Raw genomic sequence first — 5323 nt, 5'->3', positions numbered from 1 at the left:
TCCGTTGATGCGTATCGTTGGTGGGCGTTCGGCGTCGAGCTTCACTCTCACCAGCAGTATCTCCGTCTTCTCGGCCGATAGTGTGAGCCTCCTGCGGCTGCACCATGTCGAGACCGCTGTGACCGCTTCTTGTCCCTTCATGCGCAGATCTTTTCTGGAGTTTCCACCGACGATTATGATGACATCATCCGCATACGCTATTGCTTCGCAATTTACGTCCGCGGACTCCAGTTGCGCCAGCAAGTCGTCGAAAATTAGGTTCCAGATATGGGACCAATTATCGATCCTTGCGGGCATCCTTTTGTCACGGGCTTTTCGACTGTGTAGTGCTTCCCCGAGAGTTGCACTACCCTTTCCGAGATATAGCTCTGCTCTAGGCTGCAGATGTTTCTCGGACAACTCCTTCTCTTCAGCTCGTGCAACACGTTCAGCCACCACACGTTGTCGAAGGCACCCGAGATAGTGAGCGCGATCGCAAGTGTGTATTTCCACTCGTTCATCTCGTCGACCGTTCTTCTGAACATGACGATCGCGTCCTCCGTCGACCTTCCGGGCCGAAAACCGAACTGCCGGTCAGAGGACAGGTCATGATCGACGAGGAGTGGGGCCATCCTCTTCGCCATCAGTCGTTCCAACTGCTTACCTATCATGGATAGCAAGCATATTGGCCTGTACGACTTCGGGATACTTCTATCTCGGTCCGGTCCTTTCGGAATGGTGACAACTTTGCCGACCTTCCACCTCTTCGGGAATACTCCCCATTCCAAACACGCGTTGAAGACCTTGAGGAGCACGTTGTTAAGGCATCCCCAGGTTCGCTGGATTACCTCGGCCTCGATTCGGTCGGGACCGGGGCACTTTCCCTTTCTGAGTGGCGCGATGGCGCAGTTAAGTTCTTCTTGCATGAATGGTGGGCTGTCCGCAGTCTCCGGGGGTTCTTCGAGTCCTCGCGGATCTCCAGCTGCTCGTGCGTGTCTGATCCCGCGTCGTCGTCAGGGGCTAGTGCGGTAAGCAGGGCCGCGGCAGTGGATTTCCAGTCCGAGGTTTCTCCGTGCGGCGTGCGTATCGCGCACGTGGCCTCTTCTCGCTTCAGCTTCCCAAGGGTGGTCTTGTAGACGATCCCCCAGGGCTCCTGTTTCCTTCAACGGTGTCGAACTGGTGCCAGTTCTGTATCTTCGCGTTCGTCACCATTTTGGAGTATTTCCTTCGCAGGTCGCGATACCGCTGTATCTCTCTTTCCCTGGGTGCGGGGTCCTTAGTCCCCTGATATTTTCTTCTCGCCTTGTAGGCTTCCCTTTTTGCCAGTGTGAGTTCTTCGGTCCACCGCGGGATGGACCTCTCGTGCCACTTCTTCTTCGGAATGGCCGCGTCGCAGGCTTTAGTAAGGACCAGCACCAACTCTGCGGCCATTTCCTCCACGTCTTGTTCACCGTCTATCGTAACGTTTTCCAAATTCCTCTTCTCGTCAATTATGACTTGCTGGAACTTTGCCCACTTGGCAATCTTCGTGTTGAAGCGCGATGGTAGTGGTGGTGGCGGCGTTTTCCTCTTCTTGAGGTTAAGTCGCGTCTCCAGTATTCTGTGATCACTGGAGGTTCCGTCCTCGTGCACTTTCCATTCGTACACGAGCGGTAGTGCCTCCGGTGATACGAGCGTCACGTCGATGTTCGTCTTTCCGCGAGTCGTTTCGAATGTTGTTACTTCGCACGGGTGGTTAAGCACTATCAGGCCGTGCTGGGCAATCAGGCCATCAAGGAGCTCGCTGCGCTCGTCGGGCACCCTGCTCAACCATAGGGGCGACTTCGCGTTGACGTCCGCTCCGACGATGACCCGCCTGCCCCGCAGAGCCGTCAGCACCCTGTCCAACTGCGCGATGCCGATTTCTATATTTTCCGACGGCGGAAAATATTGACTAATCGCGTATATCTCGATGCCTCCGTCGCTTATCTGGACACAGGCGCAGTGCCTCGTGCACAGACTCGCGATTTCGAGAGCCGAGGGGTGTTTTCCTTTGACGCACACCGCGGCAAGTGGTGGGGCGTGCCCCGATCCGCGACCGACGATCGCGACGCTCGTACCAAAACCAGGTACATTGCCTCGAATTGTATAGGGCTCTTGCATGAGAACAACGTCTGCGCCCGTTACACCCATCTGCAACATAACCTCGTGTCGCACCATCCTCGATCTCTGCATGTTGATTTGCAGGATCCGTATCTCCTTCTGGGTTCCGTTGCTAGAGTTATTCATAACATGTTCTAGCAACGGTCCTCTCGAGCGCGGCCTTGTCGGTCGGGCAACTCATGCTGGAGGCGACATGGTTGCTGTCCTTGCCGCATTTCTTGCAGTCCACGCAAACTGCTTTCACTTTCTTGTTAAGACACGCCTTTGTGTCGTGTCCGCTCTCCGCACAGTGGCCACACGTCTCGTGCTTCTGCCTACAGTTCTTTGCTGCGTGACCGAATCCCCGGCACTTGTAGCATCTGCTCAGCGAGATGCAATCTCGGGCTTTGCAGGCGCACCATGAGACGTATAGTTTGCCTGCGAGCATCTTCGTCCTAGTGGCCGGTTCGACCTCAATGACCCAGTTTGTTTCTTCCGAGTCCTTCCTAACTATTCGGAAGCAGAATTTAATTTTTTCCACTTCCTCCTCGGTAAGGCGGTCTTTGTTTTGTTTCTTAAGACATGTATATATGTCTTTCTCCGCCATTTCTCGCGGGATATCGTAAACGATCATCCTCGGTCTTCTTTGCGTCGGCGTTTTTGCATGTAGACCGACGTTCTTTAGTTTGGCGTTATCGGTGAACGCCTTGAGGTCCTCGGCCGTCTTGGTCTCGACCACTATTCCGTTGCCGTGAGCCGGTCGAACGGATTTAACTTGTATATCCCTGTTCCTGGGGTTGACAAGGGTGAATACGGCCTCTCGTGCCTCTTCGCTAGTTTTTATTTCGCGTGCGTCGGCGCCCGGAAAGATTTTGACTAAGTTCCGCGGCGGCTTTACCGCCGATGCAGGAACGACCTTGCTAGTCATTCTGACCTTTTCTGCGTAGGTCAGTTGTCCGCTCGGTGCGGTCTTCTTGGCCGCGGTCTCGAGGCGCTTCGTGGCCTCGAGCGTCTTCCTCACGGCGCCGGTCAGCGCCGTGTTGGTGGCCGCATAAGCTGCATCTCTCTCCTCCAGCTTTCCGGAGAGGAAGCTGTTCTGGAGCGAGAGTTGCTCCACGAGTTTTCGCATGTCTATGAATTTCTCCATGACTGCGGACGCCTGTTCTTTACTGATCTTCTTCGCTGGGTCCAAGCGGTACGCTAGCATTTTCTTCTCCATTTCGCCTGCCCGCCTTACAATCTCCGGGACAGGCGTAGAATTCGGTGCTCCTTTCTTTTCTTCGCCTTCCACCTTTTTACTTGACGTGACGGTTGGTCGGGGCTTCTCCGGGGTTGCGCTTCCCCCGCTTCGATTAGCACTCGATTTCTGATCCTCGACGATGCCCTTGTTCTCCTCCTTCCCCTTGTTTGAAGTGGGAACTTTCGTTCGGTTCAGCGTCACGCTGACCTTGTTTGTGCCGAGCTTCGGGCTCGGTAATCGCTATTGCTTTTCTTTTCCACAAAACTTTTTATTCCGCTCTTTTGAGCGCTTTGCTGCGCTTCCCGGCGCCATCCCACGCTTTCCGGAGCCTACCAGCGCGTTCCGTCGCCTTTCGGGCGACTTCCCGCGTTTTCCGGTGCCTTTCCACGCTTTCCGGAAACTTCCGGCGCTACCCGACGCCTTTCCGGCGACTTCCCGCGCTTTCCGGCGCCTTCCCGCTGTGCACAAGGACAATAGGAGGCAAGAGCCTCGGTCTTCGCCTTTCGGAGTTAAGTCGGCAAGAAAAATTCGAGGTTCGGCGCAGCGGGTGGTAATGATGCCAAACCACAATTTTTCGAATAAATCCTGCTAAAATCACACCAGCGACGCGAAAATTCGGCCACTGGTAGATTGTCGCTTCACACACACGCGCGTATACTTTTTTTAATAATCCTCTCGGATTTAACCGCCGAAAATGACCTCGGAACACGGAGCGACGTGAACACGACCGCACTGCTCAAAGCCAAGATGGCGATAGTCTCAGAACATTTGACAATGTAACTGCCTTCTTTGAGAGTCAAATAGCTACACCGACAGCTTCACCTATTGTGTGATTCCTCGAGACGAGCCAGGTATTCCGCCACTAAACCTGCAGTACAGTATTGGAATTAGACACGCTATATCACGTTATCAATATTAGGGAACAGTGTCAAACCGTTGTAAATCGTTACTTATTGCTATTCAGTCAACCTTCTTACAGAAGGCCTTACCATTCGAGAGCCTATCCCATTGTATCCAGAGTATAACCTCACGGACACGGAAGGGAATTAGTATATATTTTAGTGACGGTACCCTTAATTTCATCTGCGAATAAGAAAATCGAATGACAAACCAATCGAGAACGTAACGAACATCTTTGGGAGTTGAACGGCTAAGCATTACCAAACATGTGATAGAGAGAGTCAAATCAGGTAATCCGGGAACAAATTCGCTGAACAGTCTTTGCATTGGACACGATAATACGCGGAATAAATATTGAAGGACAGATTCAAGAAGTTGTAGAACTTTACGTATTCGCATAGAGTCTGACTTTTTACCGAAGGCCTCACCTTCCGAGAACCTATCCAGCTCCATCGAGAGTGTATCGTCGTGTTCAGTGAAACCCATTAGTATACATTTTGGTGACGGCCTGCATAATTTCATATATGAATAAGAAGATCGAGCGTCAAACCGTTCCTGAACGATACCACCCTCTTTGAGTGTCGAACGGCTAAGTCCATTGCTTCAACTGTCCTGTGATTAGAAGAATCAACCAGGCATTTCGGCAGTCAATCTGCTCTGCGGTATTGGCATCATACGCCCTATTTAACGGTATAAATATTAATGCCCGCGAGTTAAACCATCGCAGAACGTTACGAATTGGTATAGAATCAAATCTTTTGCCCAAGGCCGTGCCTTCACACAAGAAAACACGCCGAATAGAGAGTATAATTTCGTGTTCACTGAAGCCATGTAGTATCCATTTCAGCCACGGGCAACTTAATTCCCTGCATGCATTTGAAGGTCTAGTGTGAAACAGATCTGGAACATGACCACCTTCGTTGAGAGTCAAACGGTTATGTCAATAGCTTCACCTACCCGTGATTCCGAGAGTCAAACTAGGTATTCTTGGAGAGAATCCGCTGTACAGTATAGGCATTAAAAACCATTCTTCCCGGTGTAAATATTATAGTAAAGTGTAAGACTGATGTGCAACGTAACCTA

Source organism: Lasioglossum baleicum, unplaced genomic scaffold (assembly GCF_051020765.1).
Source record: "Lasioglossum baleicum unplaced genomic scaffold, iyLasBale1 scaffold0054, whole genome shotgun sequence".
Classification (NCBI taxonomy): domain Eukaryota; kingdom Metazoa; phylum Arthropoda; class Insecta; order Hymenoptera; family Halictidae; genus Lasioglossum; species Lasioglossum baleicum.
The sequence above is the reverse complement of the archived record's forward strand: the minus strand, read 5'-3'. Positions refer to the sequence as shown.